Below are 19,522 nucleotides of genomic sequence, written 5' to 3'. Positions count from 1 at the left end.
TATTTCTGATTTTTCTTTGTTATTTCCTTCCTCTACTAAATTTCAGCTAAGTTTCTTCTTTTTCTGGTTCTTTGTGGTGTAAGATTATGCTGTTTATTTGAACTTTTTTTCTATTTTTTTTTTTATTTTAGAGAGAGTATGAGCTGGGCAGAGGGGTAGAGAGAGAGAGAGAGAGAGAGAGAAAATCTTTTTTCATGTGTACTTATTTATTTTGAGAGAGAGTACGTGCACAAGTAAGGAAGGGGCAGAGAGAGGGAGAGAGAGAATTGTAAGCAGACTCCATACTCAGAAAGGAGCTCGACCCCCATGACCACAAGACCACCACCTCAGCAGGTATCAAGAGTCAAACGTTCAACCAACTGAGCCACACAGATGCCCCTGAATTTTTTTCTTAATACAAGCATTTATAGCATAAAAACAGAAAAGAAAGTTCCTAATGGCAATTTCCCATCAGCCTTATCTTCAGCATGTCAGTGCAGTGCAGTTCAAACAACAGCTTTAGTCAGCTTTTTGTAAATGTCCCCATTTATTAGGTGCATGGACTCAGACAATTCTCAAAGTCTCAGTTTTCAATCAGCAATAATGATAATCCCTTCATCTGTGATGAAGATGATGTGAAAAGACATATGGAAAAGGACATATATAAAGAACTAGCACAGTTTCTGACCCATAGCAATACTCAATAAATGTATTTTCACTCTTCCTCTGCTTCCATTTCCTTTCCTTTCCCTCTCTCAAACTTATGAAATCCTTATTGAAATAAATTGTATTAATCATTAAAAGATAAATGAAAATAAATAAATTGTAGGACACCCAGGTGGTGGCTGCAGAGAGCTGGAAAATTTCTTGGTATGTAAAACCCCTATATTAGGTGTCAGAAGTGTTGTGACTAGAGGGATAATTCTCCTTTACCTTCTCTGATAATATTAATACTATCAAGTGATTGAGGTACTGCCTGGCTGAAAATAGGTCTTATAGCTTAAGATCACTTATGGCAAGACACAGAGGTTGACCAGAACTCCTTTATATGCTAGTTTCCAAGTTGTACATTTATTCTGAAAGCATAGCAGTTGGGGTCTGGATTTTTCTTTCTGAACCGATATCAGATTCTCTCCACCCCCTGGTGAAATAAAGACTATGATTAGTTGGGTTGGGTGCCACAGCTTCTCTTCAAGCAAGCCCATTAGGTGTCCATCAACTGGCCAAGTCAATTGACAAATGTTGTGTAGAAGGTGTGAGTAATACATTATTGACCATTTTCTTACTTAGAAAGTGGAGGGAGTCTGAGCAGTGGCTTATTAAAGTTTGTCTCATCCACCCCATGGTTTCAATTTAAGTTTTCTAGTTTATGCATTATGTGAGGGGTCGAAAATTATTGCACTCAGCCAAACCAAAGGCATCTGAGTTTATATTTATTGGTGTAAATAGCAATTTAGCAGGGTGATGGTATTTGTTACATACACGTAATTTGAATTCGGTCAATTTTCTTTGCAAAATTCAGATTACAGCCAGTATTAAATTCTCCACAAGAAATCAAACAAACAGAAGCAATATGTGCTATGAAATGAAAGAAACCCAAACAAGCTCACAGGCGGTTTGGTTCTGCCAGGTGATGTTATTGAATTTGGCATTGTGAGAAAAGGGTTCAAAGAACACAGCCACCCAGGACTATTGGATTTCAACAGAGCGTAGTTGGAAGGATTAAGGGATCTAGCCAACAAGACACAGAGGGACAGCCCGCAGCTATTCTCCAGCACAAGTAGTAAGTGCTATTCCCAGCAGGTTCAGAGGGCCGCCTGAGTAAAACCTCAGTGGATTGGAATTTCTCTAAAAGGAACATGAATCTTTAGATGGATTCACCAAAGGAGGTATAATTCAAAGACCTGGGCAGAATATCATGCTAACTACAGAGGGAAGTAAGGGGAGAAAGAGAGAAACAAGGGAGGGTTACAGGGAGGAAACAGGCAAGCAGTCCAGGGCTGAATACATTCTAGGAAGCAAAATCAGAAAAAGTGTATGCACACAGATTCTCACAGACTTATGAGAGAAAGGGGGGAATGAATACAGTCTGCAGGAATAACAAGCCCAAGAAATGAGCAAGAAGGTGAAAAATACCCCAATGAATCAAACGTAGTAAATGGCTAGTAAATTTCCTTTTTTTTTTCCCCTGTGTTTTCTATATTCTATTTGTACTGGTCTTTCCTTGGTTCCTGAATATAACATTAAGTTTCTCTGCTTGTGGCTGAGCCTTTAATCTTTTCTCTGTCCACAGAATTCTCCCATTCTAACGTTGGGGACTAGCTAATAATTCTCACTCATTGGAGTGCAGTTTAAATATGATCAGTCCATCTGTTATAGGTTCCAACAGCACTTTTGCTTTTGAGACCCTTAATATACTTGCAATTAATTATTTAATAGCTGAGTTCCCTGAGAGACAATCTATGAGAGCAAGGACTATTATCTACCTTCTTGACAATGATGTCCTCAGTACCCAGAAAGTTATTGGAATGGTGTTTAACGTTTTCTGGATGAATATAAAGTAAAATTCATTTGGCAAGTTGTACAGTTGACCCTTGAATAACACAAGTTTGAACTGCGTGGTCCACTCATATGTAGATTTTTTCACTAAATACTGTACAGTACTATAAATGTGTTTTTTCTTCTATATGATTTTCTTAGTAACATTTTCTTTTCTCCAGCTTACTGTGTTATAAGAATATAGTACATAATACATAGCATACAAAATATGTTTTACTTGACTATTTATGTTATCAGTAAGTCTTCCGGTCTTACTTGAAGTCAAAAGACTCTTAGTAGTTAAGTTTGGGGGCAGTCAAAATTATCTGTGGTTTTTCGACTGCCCGGGGCAAGGGCTGGGGTTGGTTCAAGGGTCAACCGTAGTATATTCAAGTATATGGTAGCCAGCTAGGCTCACAGCAATGTCATGGTTGTCCTGTCTTGGGCTATGTATATCTTCATGCCCTCCTCACTTTAACACGTGGTTTTAATTAACTCCGTGGCCCACCCTTCACAAACACTCTAAGTGGGCTAACATATTACCTATTTCCAAACTTTTTTTCCTTTCTCTTGATTTCTGTATTAGTCAGGATAGTAAGTTATGCTGTGATCACAAATAACCCCAAATATCAGTGATTTACATAAAAAAAGCTTTATTTCCCACCTATGTAGGTCCTCTACAGGGCCAGGCAACTGCCCAGAACAGCTGTTCCCAACACTAGGGCTCAGTGACCCAAGTTGCTGTGGTCTTGTGTCAACCCCATAGTAACATTCTTGCTCTGGTGTGGAAGGGAGCATGGAGACTCACACAAAGGCCCTTGAATGGTTTGGCCCGAAAGCGACACACGCTGTAGATGCCAAGTTGGGAAAACTACCCCCAGGCCCACATTTCACCTCATGAGATGAGAAAGTGTTCCTGGAAGTAGAGGAGAATTGGATAATAGTAGATGCTGGTAATGTCAATGACATCTTCTAATCTAGAGCCTGAAAAGCTACACACTCATTTCCCAACCTCCCTTGCATCTCAACATAGCCATGTGAGACGGAGGGATATTTTTTCTTTACCAGCCCATCTTCAAAAGTCCCTGGAGAACTCCGTCTAATCTGTCTTGTCTGTAGTGCCCACGCCTGGACCAATTGCTGTAGTCCTTCAGTTGATCTGCTTATTAAGTCAGGAGTGACATTATTTCAGTTCCAAATAACAAAAAATAATCACCAGCTTTAAACAAATTCAGGTATGAATCACTGAAATTCTTTTGTTAACATCTCAGAGCTCTGCGTCAACTCTAGCATTTGCCTACATCTTTAGTCCTTGTCATGTGAGACAAGTAAGCCTCTAAATTCGTTTAAGCCAATTCTTCTGTGTGGAAAGTTGAGAACAAATGAGCTGAGGATTTACTTGCTGCTATAGTGCCAATCTCATTGAGATATCCAGTCTGAAAGAAAGAAAAAATCCCACAGAGAGAAGCAAAGAGTAATAATGAAGAGAAAAACAGAGTGAAAGAGACCTGAGAGCTTTCAACCTCAGGGATCCAAATGATATTGTAGAGCACATTACACCCTTCAAATCACTTTCCTAGCTATTGTCTGATTTCAAACAATAATTCCAATAAGACAGGCAGGGCAGATATCATTGGCAGAGCGTATGGAAGTCTGGAAAGTTGAGGGCTATTACCAGATTTGTCAACCATTCACTGTTCAAGCTTAAGCATGTCTATAAGATAAGGAGCTTGAACTAGTCTGGTATGGTAAATACGAACTCAACCTTTGACCTCAGAAACATTTTAAAGCCTACCTCATCCACTCATAGTCTGTGTAACTCCTAGTAAATTTAATTAGCCTACCTAAGTCTCCATTACTTCATCTGAAAAAGATGGGGACAATGACATGTACTCCACTTTGTTGTAACAATTAAACAAAATAAAGATCAAGCATCTAGCATGATGCTTGATCCAGAGTACATCCTCAATAAACACAATTTCTCTGCTACTACATCTGTCTTCTCCCAAGGTTTCCTTTCAATCATGAAATCATATTCTCATTTTACACACAAGTTTACTGAGTCACTGAGGGTTTAAGGACTTGCTCAGATCAATCTACCTATCAGGTTTTGAAATGGGACCCAGTTCTGATATGGAATCATAATCTGGTTCTCTAGCTAACAGTCTTGTATTACTCCCAAATTCCCACATCCCTTTGACTCATACAGCATTCATCAAGCAGATACTATGCAAAAGTAAATTGTTCACCAACCCTTAAGGCACCATGATCCTCCCATTGCTATAGTGTCCCTACAGACACAGGATGTTTATAGTACCATACAATTTGAGAATTGAAAGAGATCTTAACAGCAATTTACTTTAACTTCCTACTCAGTTCTGGAATTCCTTTTCTAACATCCCTGATTTTGTGGCCATATAGCTTCTGTCAGAACATTCCAACACAGATGCCACTAATGGTGAAAATGCTGTGGCTCTGGTAACATGATTTTAGAAGTCAGCCCTCATTTAGGGCACCTGGGTGGCTCAGTTGGCTAAGTGTCTGACTTAAGCTAAGGTCATGATCTCATGGTTCATGGGTTCAAACCCTTCATCAGGCTCTACACTGACTGCTCAGAGCCTGGAAGCTGCTTCGGATTCTGTGTCTGTCTCTCTCTCTCTCTCTCTCTCTCTCTTTCTCTCTCTTCCCTCCCCTAATTGTGCTCTCTCTCTCTCTCTCTCTCTCAAAAATAAAGAAATAAAAATTAAAAAAAAAAAGAAGTCAGCTGTCTTTTGAATACTGGTGTCAGAAATTTAACTCAAACTACCCATACCAAAAAGAATATATCTTCTCATACACTAATTTATGTATTTAGGCCAGGCTTCAGGCATTTTCCCAGTAAAGGGACTTAACTATTACCATCAGGATCTGAACTTATTCTCCCTCTATTTCTTAGTTCTATCCCTGAACCAGTCACAATATCAGAGAAATGCGAAAGTCTGATTTGCCAAGCTCAAGCCTCACATCCAATCCTATTGTCAGGGATAGAGTTAGTACCACTAAACCCTAAGATCTGAGGATGAGAGAGAGACAGCTCTCCAGAAGAAATCAGGATAGTCACTAAGAAAAAGGAAAAACGAAAATGAAGCAATAAAGTTCACTACATGCTATCTCCTTTCATATCCTGAACCACAAAAGGTAGTTAAGGCCTTTTTACTCAAAACCTTGAAGGTTAAAATATAGCCAACATTTGCAACATGCCCTGCAATGTACTGTATCTATTAAGAATTCTTTTGACTGCAAGTAAATAAATAACCAACAAACACTGGCTTAAATAATATAAGATTCATTTTTCTCACAGAGAAAATGAATGATTTTTAGCCCTTATTCCAAGTTTAATAGTGTCGGGTCTCTGGGTTGACAACTCTGAGGCTTGGGTAGTATTTCCTGATGGCAGCAAGTTGGTCACACAAACTCTAAGTAACGTGCCTTCAAAGGCAAGAAGCAAAAGGCATCTTAGAACAATTAGTATACTTCTTTCTGACCTAGAAGAGAAATCTCTTTCCCAGACACCTTCAGAAAACCTCTCTTTACCTCTCACTGGCCAGAACTGGGTCACATGGCCACATTCAGCAGTAGGGCATATCGGTACCTGATTCTCCAGGCTCTAGAGCAGAAGACAGACCAAAGGGTCATGGCTTTGTGTAGCAGCGTTGTCTACCATAAGTATGTTATCAAATGTGGTTTTGATCCCTCTTCCTTCCACTCAACCAAATAAGGAAACTTGCCCTATTAGATCTAAATAAGAAGAGGTCTTGGGTGCCTAGTGGTTTAGTCAGTTAAGCCTTGGACTCTTGATTTTGGCTCAGGTCATGATCTCCATGTCAGTGAGATCAAGCCCTGCATCAGGCTCTGCACTGACAGCTCAGAGATTCTTGGGATTCCCTCCCTCCCTCTTTCTCTGCTCTCCTCACTTATGCTCTCTCCCTCTCTCTTTCTCAAAAATAAATAATTTTTTTAAAAAAGACTTTAGAGAGAATAGATCTTGACCCCATAACCTCAGGACCTCCATATTATCCCAAAAGAGTAATCAGACCTTTTTGAAATTGGAACTGAATTGTAAAGTCCACAGAAAGAAAAATCAAAGATTATGTGTATATTCCATAGAAACTAACACAGTGCATGGCAGATTACAGACAATAAATACTTCAAACTAAACCAACATATCCTACTCAGAGACGGTCACATTTGCATTAATTGGCAATATTAATCACAGATCAAAGTTTACCTATTTATTCTTTTAATTTTTTCCCTTGTAGTAGCAATTGGTATTAGTTCACACGTTGGGAACCATTTTACTGGGTTTCAGTATGTTGGTTTGCTTGTTGATTCCCTATTCAACAATCATGTGATCTGTAAGGAGAGCAAATTATATTAGCCACATGCTCTAATCCAGTGGTTCCCAAACTTTCCATGGAGAGACTATGTCAAAATCCCTCAGGAAGATTTTTACTTACAGATTCCAGGTCACCAGCCTGAGAATTTCTGATTCCGTGGGCTCCAGGTGAAGTCTTGGTAACGGCATTTTTAAAAAGTTTCCAATTCAGCTGAGTTTGGAAATACTGGTAAAATCAATCAAACCGATCAACAGGTCTGTTTCCATCTGTACTTTCCAGTCTAGTAGGCATCCTGTTGTCAAAGGTCTGCCCAGCAACCCAGTGACTACCTTGTATAACTATTGAGAGACCTCAAAGAGTTGAAATCCTTCCAACAAGATAGGGAATGTCTCATTCATGGGCCTTTTTGAGAAGGTAATTTTAATGCCTGCCATGCAGATGGTAACACTTGCCAAGCTCCACATTTTCCCAGAACCAGCCCAAAGACAATTCATAATCCAAAGTCATCAACCACTTCTGCCTCCCTGGCAGGAATCTCTCCCTCCCACTCCCCAGACACATGACCCATATCAGTGACGAACAGTAAAACATCATCCTGCCTATATTTACGCTCAGTCAGATTCATGAAGATTCCTCTTTGTTCTTATGCACTTAGATTTAATGTTTTGCCCAATTTCCCCCAGCTCAATGGTCTGCAAAATCTTTGAGATTTACCCCCCACTCCACCTCATAGCTCTTTGCTCCACTTTAAATTGGAGGCCTAGTGACCCAGAATGTCAAAGCAAACCAAGGATCACAATATCATTCACTTATCCAGCCAACAGAAGGAATGATCTGCCTCAGGGTGCATTACTTTTCCATCTACCCAATAAGTGCAGTTATGTACAGCAAGAAAAGCAAATGTTTATTGCAACCTATCTCTAAACCCCTGAGCACTAAGATATAACATTGCTCCTCCTTTAGAATTAGGTTGTTTTAATCTAAGCACAATTGTCTGTATATAACATGTATCCCACTGAAAAGTTGGTATGTGACTCTATCTTTCTACAAAACACACAAGTGACATACAAAGAGGAATCTCCACCCAAGCAAGACAGGCAAATCCCCAGGTTGTTAGGGCAATAGCCAGTGTTTGCAGCCTTTGATACTTCCTCTTGAAGAGGGAACAAAAAGACAGATTGATTTCCCCACTGAACATATGGTAGGCCTCCAACCAGGGACTTTCAGCCCTAAGAAAAAGGAGATTGTCAATCAAGAGGTAAATTCTGGCTCTTGACTGCTCTGTTCACTTGTCCTCCCTCCCTCCCTCCCTCTCTCATCTCCTCCCTCCCTCCCACTTTCAGTTAACTGGAACATCAAAAGAATAACAAACAATTCAGCAACAGAGTATGGTTAACAAAATCTGATGTAAATACTTACCAGTCTCAGACCAAGGAAACAATTTCCCCACTGTATTTAATATTCCTCGTATCTTCCTGGATATGTTATAGTTTCCCTTGGGCTACATGTTGAAAGAATAAAGAATCTAGATGCGAGTGTAACAATTAGAGTTCAGGATCTATTAGGGAAAACAGCCGAATGTTCCATGATTTGAAGCATCTAGGAAGCTGGAGGGGGGTGGGGGGGTCAGTGTGACAAAATAACACTTTCTAAATATGTGAAAAGCTACCAAAGTGATACACATTGAGTATTGAGCACAACGAAATAAGCTAAATTATAATAAGAGATGTGGCAATTAGACATAGAAAAAATATTACGTTAATCAATGATAGTTATTGAGCACAGTTACAACTCTCTGAGAAAATAGTCTCAGAGACTTGCCCAAATTCTCACAGGATTTGAGCCCAGGTCTCAGAGACTCCACAGAGGGTTGGATAGGTTTGTGGAGAGACATGGAAAGAAATAGTAAAAGAAAAACCTCACTTGATTCTTTCATCCTCATTAATGAAACTGACATTATGACCTTATTTCAGTCCCCACCCTCCTCCAATAAGGATGGTCATGTTTTGCCACTATTTATAACAAAGCTTTAGGATAGAATATCTAGGGCCACCATGGCCAGGCAAGGGAAACGTATGTAGATTGTATTATTGTAAGACTGTATTACTGTAAAAAAAAAAAAAAAAAAAAAAGATTTGCTTCTGCCCCTGGGGACTACCTCCCTGCGGGAAGATTATACACCTTGCTCTATTGGCTTTAGATTTGGTCATGTGACTTATGTTACCTCTTCTTGCTGTGGGGTTTGTACATCTTCACCCTGTTGAACTCAAGAATGTCCACATGAATTTCTCTGGCCAGTGTAATATGGGCAGAAGTAATGCATGTCAGTGTATTCTCACTTCCAAATAAGAACTTTTAGAGCCAGTTCATGTCCAGCATGTCTCGTTTCCTTTTGCAGCAGGCTGTCGATGACACAAACAGAAGCTGCTCTGTCAGCCTGAGTGGAAGAGCAATGACAACATCAAGCGGAATCATAGCCACCTATGATGAGCATTCAGCATGAGCACAAAGTAAACCTTTGTTGTTGTGACCGTTAAGATTTCAGGGTCATTTGTTACCGCAGTGTAAGACGGTGTAGGCTGACTGATAAAAGAAAGTGATCCTGATGTCTGCATTCCAAGGCTTCCTAAGGGACAGTCCCAAATACAGGATGGGTGGTCTTCTTTATCATAACTTCTTCATCCAAACCACTTGATCTAAACTATTTCAACCAAACCCCTTCCTCCAAGTCCTACAAATTTAGATTGGGAGTAAAAAACATAATTTTTTAATCTACATATAGAATGCCTCCATTGGTTCTGTTTAAAAAAACAACAAAAACAATGAAAACACTGCCTAGAATTGGACGTAGTTCTTAAGAGCAACCCTTTGTAGTCAATCAGACATGGGTTCTAATTCATTAGTTACCTTGGGACATATTATTTCCTATTTCTTCAAACCATGGTTTACTTATTGGTAAAACAAGAACAATAATGGTGTTGTGGGGAGTGCAGGTTCAGAGAGGTATTGTAGCAATATCACTAATTATCAGGAAAATTCAAATCAAAACCACAATGAGATATCACCTCAACTTGCTAAGATGTCTACTACCAAAAGCAAGAGATAACAAGAGTTGGTGAAGCAGGAGAGAAAAGGGAACTCTTACACACTGTTGGTAGGAATGTATATTGGTGCAGCCACTATGGAAAACAGTATGGAGTCTCCTTAAAAAATTAAAAATAGAGGGGTGCCTGGATGGTTCAGTTGGTTAAGCATCCGACTTTGGCTCAGGTCATAATCTCATGGTTGGTGAGTTCAGGCCCCACATCAGGCTCTGTGCTGACAGCTCAGAACCTGGAGCTGCTTCGGATTCTGTGTCCCCCTCTCTCTGCCCCTCCCCTGCATGTGCTCTCTCTCTGTCTGTCTCTGTCTCTCAAAAATAAATAAACATTAAAAAAAGAATTAAAAAAACAAAAATAGAACTACCACATGATTCAGCAATTCCATTTCTGGGTATATATGCAAAGGAAACTACCTCAAAGAAATATCTGTGACCCCATGTTTATTGTAGCATTATAGACAATAACCAACACGTGGAAACAATCTAAGTGGCTATCAGTGGATAAATGGATAAAGAAGATATTGTATGTGTAGATATATAATACATATGTGTATTACATATATATATATATACATATTATATATTTATATATAATGGAATATTATTCAACTAGTAAATATATGGATATCCTGCCATTTGCAACAATATGAATGGACCTTGAGAGTATTGTGCTAAGTAAACTAAGCCAGATAAAAACAAATACTATCTGATCTCATTTACATGTGGTGCCTAAAAAAAAAACTGACCCCTGAGAAAAAATGAAATATGGCCTTTTGTAGCAATGTGGATGGAACTGGAGAGTGTGATGCTAAGTGAAATAAGCCATACAGAGAAAGACAGATGCCATATGGTTTCACTCTTATGTGGATCCTGAGAAACTTAACAGGAACCCATGGGGGAGGGGAAGGAAAAAAAAAAAAAGAGGTTAGAGTGGGAGAGAGCCAAAGCATAACAGACTGTTAAAAACTGAGAACAAACTGACGGTTGATGGGGGGTGGGAGGGAGGAGAGGGTGGGTGATGGGTATTGAGGAGAGCACCTTTTGGGATGAGCACTGGGTGTTGTATGGAAACCAATTTGTCAATAAATTTCATATAAAAAAATAAAATTAAAAAATAAAAATTAAAAAAAAAAACTGACCCCATAGAAAGAACAGATAAGTGGTACCATTGGCAGGGGTGGGGAGTGGGGGAAATTAGTGAAGGTGGTCAAAAGGCACAAATTTTATTTATAAAACAAATTCTAGGAATGTAATGTACAGCATAGTGACTATGGTTAACAATACTGTATTCTATATTTGAAAATTGCTAAGGGAATAGATCATAAAAGTTCTCATTATAAGAAAAACAACTGCAACCTAATGAGGTGATGGATGTTAACTAAAGTTATTGTAGTAATCATTTCCCAATATGTACATATATCAAATCATTACAATGTACAACTTAAGCGTCTATAATATTTTATGTCAGTTATATCTCAATAAAACTGGGGGGAAACAAACACTCTAAAACGCATAGAATAAAAGATGGGTATTGTGGGGATAAAATGAGGCAAAGTACGTAAAACCCTTGCCTGCTTCTGCCGCACGGTTAAAGCACTCGACGAATGTTAATTACTTTTATGAACAAGGACACTGCAGGGTATAAGAGGATAAATCAGAATTTAATAGGGCTAACAAAACATAATCATAAATAACTATAATAAAAGCAAAATGTTTCAAATGCTTTAAGAGTAACACAGATAAAATGCTATAGAAGAACAGAAGAGGAAACACAAAACAAGTGTAACTGGAAAGGAAGGGCAGAGAAATCAGAGAAGACTTCATGGAAAAGGTGGCATTTGAATTAGACCCTGTATCAAAATCCTTTAAATATAGATCTATGCTTTAAAATTTTCCTAGATTTTAGCTGCAAGAAAATTCTTCTCTTCTTGAAAACTTGTAATCCTTCCCTTTAATAGCTAGTAAACTGTGGCCTATCATGCTTCCTTCTCTGCACTTGAATGAAAGATCTGGACAAATACAATATTTGATTTGGGAGATCATCTCAGACATTGCTCTCCCCTTTCTTCCTTTATGGCTTCTGATTTTGCTCTTGGTCACTTTTTACTACCTTGTGTAAACCCTGTGTCTATATTTTTATCACAAGCTTCCTCAAGTCCATTCTCGCACATTGATAAGGTATGTATTTTAAAAAAATACAATATGCTTTTTCTTCCTTCCTGTCTTTTTTTAATTTTTTTTTTTTTGAGACAGAGAGAGAGAGAGAGAGAGAGAGAATGAGTGAGGGAGGGGCAGAGAGAGAGGGAGACACAGAATCTGAAGCAGGCTCCAGGCTCTGAGCTGTCAGCACAGAGCCCGACGCGGGGCTCAAACTCACAAGCTGTGAGATCATGACCTGAGCCAAAGTCAGATGCTTAACCAACTGAGCTGTCGAGGCGCCCCTCCTTCTTGTCTTTCTTCGCCTTTTATTTTGGTAACTTGTTCAAGGATGGAGAGACTACTCACTCCTTTGTGGTTTGTACAGAACTTAATAGAATGGGGAGTAAGAATGCTCAAGCCAGGTGGGCACCATACACTGAGGCATTAGTAAAGTATTAAGTGCTAATTTTCAGGTTAGATCCAATTAGCATTATTTCTCACTTTAGCAAAAAAGAAAACCAGCATAACCAAGAGGAAGGTCACTATGATTCAGCTGAATCGTAGTGTGAAGTGGCACGTTTTTAGGTTGGGAGAGTTACCACCTTAGTTCTCTAAAGAACAAAAATTTTTTACAAGTCAAACCAGTGAAATGATGTCATGTATCCCAACTACAAAACAACTTGGTCCTTTTCAATAAAACTCCAGCTCTCTTTTCTATACAAAAGTAAGGGAGAAATCAAGGACTTACAGAAGACTGCATAAGAATGAGTTAGAACTCAAAAGTTTTGTGTTCAAATATCCAGGAAAAGTACTGATTTCTTCCAAGGGGTATAATTAAATAGATTTTACATCATCTCAGTAGTAAAAGTGAGGCCGTAAGGTATGGATACCAACATCATTAGCATTTCTGTTGATGGATAAGAAAGCAATTCATATGAAAACATGTTACCAGGAAAACAAAAAACCAACAGACTTATTTATATGAAATGACCATTTGAATCTCTGAATTATCAGTTTCACTGTAGTCATGGACATAAATGCCGTTTCATAAAACCTAAAGGAAATATCTGAAAGGATTTTGAAAACTAAAATGGCCAACCTGCTAATCCCATCCATCAGTAACTGTTAACAGAGTGGCAAAATAATACATCCCTGTCAAAATTAAACTTTCATTCAGAGCAAGGAGTAAAGAACTGCAGAGAAAACTTTCTGTTCATTAAAACACATTGTTTACTGCATAATGAGGAATTCTCTCTGGCAAAAAGAGATCAGGAAACAGTTCACTGGTAACTTGTAGCTCAGTTTTTCAGAAATTTTTGCAGGAACTGACATATCTTTCTTACATAACTTAAGGCTTGCAGTAATATAATAGCATGTCCATTTCATAGCACACTTTCACTAATGCTTGTTTATAAAGAAAAAGTAGAAATAGGGAAATGCCCGTCTCCCAAAGATAACCACTGTTGATCTTTGGCTTATCATTCTGGCTTATTGTCATCCTCAGACACACTGTTCTACAAGCTACTTAAACAGTACTGACTAAAAATTTTATTATGAATCTGTTCCCATATCAATACATCACCATCTTTCATTGCTACATGGAATTCTATCATTTAAATTTAACATAGTATATTTAATGAATCACCATTACTAGGGATTTGGGACAGTTCACTTGCCGTGAGTATTGTAATACAATTGTCTTTACACATATATAATTGTTTCTTTCTGATAATTTCCTCTAGTGGAATTTTCTATGTCAAAGAAAAAGCACATGTTTAAGGCTTTTGATACAATATCCCAATACCTATTTATATGCTATACACAGTATAAGAAATGATTGACATTCCTTTGTGCTCTCCAGGACCGAGTATTATTACTCCTTTTTAAATGTTGGTTCTTATAACATATATGTTTTAATTTCTGTCTTAAAGATTAGGGTGGCTCCATAGCATGATATTCATCTAAGAACTCTCTCAGACCTAGTAGCTTACAGTGTAATCATAATCATATTTTTTCCAAAAGTGAGAGAGTACAGTCTCCATCCTTCATCATGGGCTTATTAACCTGACAGAGTTACGTTAACCGGGCCGAGTTGCCTAACCTATTTCTGACAAAGCACGTCACCTGCAGTTTGAACAGACGGGTGGAGTCATGCTCTCCCCAGCCTCCTGGGTAAAGAGCCACTTCACTAAACTAAATGATACACAGGTACCCGCAGTTTACGCGGTGGTATCCTAGTGTGTCAAAAGGATTGAAGCACTCTTCATCATAAAGCACTGTGGAGGAAGAATCTTCCTCATTCCTGAGATTTAGAAGGAAGAACTTAACCTTTATGCATAAGTATTTCCGATGTATAAATTAAAAGGAAGCCGGTAGCAATTATAAATGAGCATTGTGAAACACAAATTGTGAATGTCAGGGCTGAATATCATTTAAATCAACCATGAATATTTCCATATCTCTACAGGGTCTGTATTAAAACCTTTCTTTCCTCATGATTAGAGGTTATCGGGCAAAGGTATTTACCTTGATTCTGTAATTCTGGAACAACAAAAAGCCTCACTAGGTTTTTGTGATAAAGAAAATGGGAAATGGGAAACATGCCCTTTAAATACCAACTTCTAATTGCAAAGATGTGAATATGTAAATCCAATTACATACATTTAAGGATTAGATATTAATTGGATCTGCCTTGATATAAATTGCACACTCAATTCTTTTATTAGAAATGATCATCACTTTCCATTTTGGCATTTGGTAATAACTGACAAAATATCACAGCTTCTTTCTCGCTCCGAGATTTGTTGAGGCGACATTATAGCTCACACAGATTAAATATCTTTGTCCTGAACCCTAGAGCCATTAGAATATGTGCTAACACTTGACTTGAAAGGAACAAAAAAGTGATCATACTACCATGACCTCATAATCACTGGGCAATTAGACTCTGCCACACATCCTAATTGGCTGACAGGTAGTAAGAAATGGTCAGATGGTAGGAGACAGGGTTCTCGCATGTTCTTTGGGGACAGGCACATCTTTGCTTCTGCCTCACTGATACCACACAAGCATTTGAGACTCATTGGCATCCTTCCACATTCTTTTCTACCTGTTTTTATAGTAATTTGTTGATACCAGTGTGATGGCTAGGAGTGTCCTGATAGCTGGTAAACATTATTTCTGGACGTGTCTGTAAAAGCATTTCTGGGAGAGATTAACATTTGAATTGGTGAACTGAGTAAAGCAGATGACCCTCCGCAGGGTGGATGGGCAGCATCCATTCACTGAGAGACCAATCAGAACAAAAAGGAGGGGAAAGAGCGAGTTCACTTTCTCTCTGTTTGAGCTAGAGCATTCACCTTCTGCCCTCAAACGTTGGCACTCCTGATTCTCAGGTCTTGGTACTTGGCCTTAATTACACCAACAGCTTTCTTGTCTCTCCAGCTTACAGAGAGTAGGTTGAGAACTTCTTGGCTATCATAATAACATGAGCCTATTTCTATGATAAATATCTTTCTAGGTAGATAGACAGACAGATGCAGACATAGAAATAGCAGAATGTATATCACCGAGATCACAGAGACATGATTAGACTCTTCTGGTCATTTGAGCATTGTACTAACATCTACTCACCTTTATAGTCCTTATTCCAATATCATATATGTACAGCATCTTATTGTATACCCTGTTTCATACACACACACACACACACACACACACACACACACTATAATACTACATATTAAATACTAAAATACTATAATATATATTTCATTATGTATATATTATATGTCTATTATACTATAAATAGATATCTCATATATCTATTATATACTATAAGAGATATCTATATCTATTATATAATATGTGCCAAGAAGTGAGGAGCAGTTGACAAGACCCTGAGGACCATGTTTGGTGTGTTCTAGAAACAGAAAGGAGACCAATATGTCCTTTTAGGGCATGTAGAGGAGGCAGAGAGAATAAAAGGAAAGAGCCTCAGAGTGGTAACTAGAGGGAAAACAGTATAGGTGGTGGTAAGGATGTTCATCCAGGTGATATGTCCATTTAGAAAGTTTGAGCAGATTTGACTTATATTTTTTAAAATCACTCTAGATTCTGAGTAGAGAAGACACATCCAAGAGGCTAGCATTGTAAACTAGAAAGCATTTAAGTGACAGCTGAAATTATCCTGCCAAGAAATGCTGGTTTGGGACCTGCATTTGTTGATCTGGAATGGGAAAGACAGAAGTTGAGATGACTTCTAGCTTTTTGGCCTGAGCAACTAGACGAATGAGTTGTCATTTACTGAAGAAGAAGACTAAGACACAAGCAGGTTGTGATATTCATTTTTTTAGCCATTTTATTTGAGATAACTACTTAATATAAAACAGAGATTTTGAGTGGGCAGGTAGCTGACATATAAAGTTCAAAGGTTAAGGCAGGACTTCTCTGTTTGGGAGTCATAGATGGTATTTAAAGTATAGGAGTAGGGGCACCTGGGTGGCTCAGTCAGTTAAGCGTCCGACTTTGGCTCAGGTCACGATCTCATGGTATGTGGGTTCGAGCCCCACGTCGGGCTCTGTGCTGACAGCTCAAAGCCTGGAGCCAGCTTTGGATTCTGTGTCTCACTCCCTCTCTGCCCCTCCCCCGCTCATGCTCTGTCTCTCTCTGTCTCAAAAATAAGTAAAACATTAAAAAAATAAATAAAATAAATAAAGTATAAGAGTAGATGAGATCACAAAGGGAATGAGTTAGAGAAGTAAAGATCAAAATCCTATACCCAGGGCCATTCCAATTTATAGAGATATGAAAGATGAGGAGAAATTAGCAGAGGATACTAAGAAATAGTTCCCAGTGAAGTATGAGTAAGAAAGCTCTTAGTATAAATAAAAATATAATATTAGACCTATAATTAGTCATTAGTCATTATGGATAATTTATTCTGCCTGGGCTCTGTGACAACATGTGAATTAATTAGAAAGTTATTGCTCTCTAAGGGAGCACATTGAATAGATACACTAGTTAGCCTCCTAAAATGGCTATAAATGAGTCTTTCCTCCTAATATTCACACCTGTGTAATCCCCTCTCCTTGAGTCTTGACTGCACCTAATGACTTGCTTCTAATGAATAAAATATGATAAAAAGTGATGAGAGGTCACCCTTGAGATTAAGCTATAAGACACTGAGAATTTCACCTTGCTAACATTCTCTAGATCTTCTTACATGCTTCCCATGATGAAGAGGACTATTGGGAAGAGACCTGACGGCAATCTCCAACCAACCAGTCAGAGGGAGTAAGACCTTCAGTCCAACAACCCTTGAGTAAACTGAATTCTTCCAACAACTATTTGAGTGAGCTTGGAAGCAAGTCCCTCCCCAGTAGAACCTTCAGATGAGACCACAGACTCGAGGTCAGCACCTTGATTATAGTCTATGAAAGGCTACAAAGCATAGAATCCAGCTAAGCCATGACTGGATTCCTGACCCACAGAAACCATGAAATGATAAATGTAGTTTTAAGCCACGACTAGATTCCTGATCTTCAGAAACTGAAATCATGGGGCTCCTGGGTGGCTCAGTCGGTTAAGCCTCTGACTTCAGCTCAGATCATGATCTCACAGTTCATGAGTTTAAGCCCCGTGTCAGACCCTGCACTGACAGCTCAGAGCCTGGAGCCTGCTTCGGATTCTGTGTCTCCCTCTCTCTCTGCCCCTCCCCCACTCGCACTCTGTGTGTGTGTGTGTGTGTCTCTCTCTCAAAAATAAATAAACATTAAAAATTTTTTAAAAAGAAACTGTGACAGCACAAATGTTGTTTTAAGCCACTAAATTTTGAGTAATCTGTTTTTCAGCAATTTACAGCAAATGCAGTAAGGAAAATGAGACAATTCAGAGATCACTATAATACAAAGCAGCATTTATTGGGGCTCCCTTCCCCCATTCTTATTTCAGCTAACACTGTATGATAATAGATATAATAATAATCTTAGTATGAATTATTGCTCTCAAGTCAACTTTCCTCCAGTATAGTTGCAGTTTTGGTCTTATCTAAAATTGAAGAATGAAAATAATCAGTGAACAAGTCAGAAAAAAAATGTGAATAAAAATAGTTTCCTAGCACCTCTGAATTAATACTGCAGAAGATAGTCAAATTCTGGCCCTGATTTAAACACTTTAAAGTATCTCTTTTGTTTTGAAACTTCTCTCTCCTCTCCTGCTGACTCTTGAGCTAGTCCAGCCCCACCTTGGTGACATAACTCTAATTTAAGCTTCTTTCCAAACCCGTTATGATTTCCACTTCACTGCCCTTGAATGCCGTTGAATTAAGATACGAGCATAATTAATGGACCACCTTGCTAACACGATTTCTTCTTCACATCTCAGAGGAAATGTCAAGTCACATTTCCTTTGGAAATCAAGACTAGCAACAGATTCACTGTCATTTATAAATTAGTTAACAAATAGAAAGGCAAAGGCATACAGAAATAGTTAAAATATGTATTCACACAATAATCACATGGGCTTCTAAATCGTTTTCTTTTAAAAATCAGGGCACCTGGGTGGCTCAGTCAGTTAAGCGTCCAACTTTGGCTCAGGTCATGATCTTACATTTGTGAGTTCAAGCCCCATGCTGGGCTCTCCACTCTCAGTGAGGAGCCTGCTTCAGATCCTCTGTCTCCCTCTCTCTCTTCCCCTCCCCCCTTCTCTCTCTCTCTTTCTCTCTCTCTCTTCACCTCTCTCTCAAAAATAAATAAACATTAAAAAATAAGGGGACCATGATGATTAATTTTATGAGTCATTTTGACTGAGCCAAGGGATGCCCAAATAGCTGATAAAAGGTTATTTCTGAGTGTCTAGGAGGAAGTATCTGGAAGATACTTGGCATCTGAACCGGTAAACTGAGTAAAGAAGATAACCTCCACCAGCGCAGGTGGACATCATCCAACCTGACGAGGAACCAAAGAGTACGAAAAGGTGGAGAAAGGACAAATTTGATCTTTATGCTTGACCTAGGCCACCCATCCTCTCCTCCCCTAGTACACTGACTCTCCTGACTTCTCAGGCCTTCGCACTCAGACTGAATTGCACCGCTGGCTTTCCTATTTCTCCAGCCTGCAGATGGCAGGTCATAGGGCTTCTTGGCAGATAGTGATTCTGTTTCTCTAGAGAACCCTGACTGACACAGGGACTTCTTGTTTCCAAAAAATAGTAGACTGAGTTAATGCAAATCAATTACTCACTACAAATAACCATAGAAATTCCAGAGGAAATACAGCAAAAAACTAGCTTAAGCAAGTAGCTGGGTGCAAGACAAAATAAGGCAGAGTCTTCTTTTTTTCCTGGTTAAAACAAGGGGAAATATAAATCCAAAGCGGAAGGGTAGCAGGTT

Source organism: Felis catus, chromosome D2 (assembly GCF_018350175.1).
Source record: "Felis catus isolate Fca126 chromosome D2, F.catus_Fca126_mat1.0, whole genome shotgun sequence".
NCBI lineage: Eukaryota > Metazoa > Chordata > Mammalia > Carnivora > Felidae > Felis > Felis catus.
Note: the sequence above shows the minus strand (reverse complement) of the source record.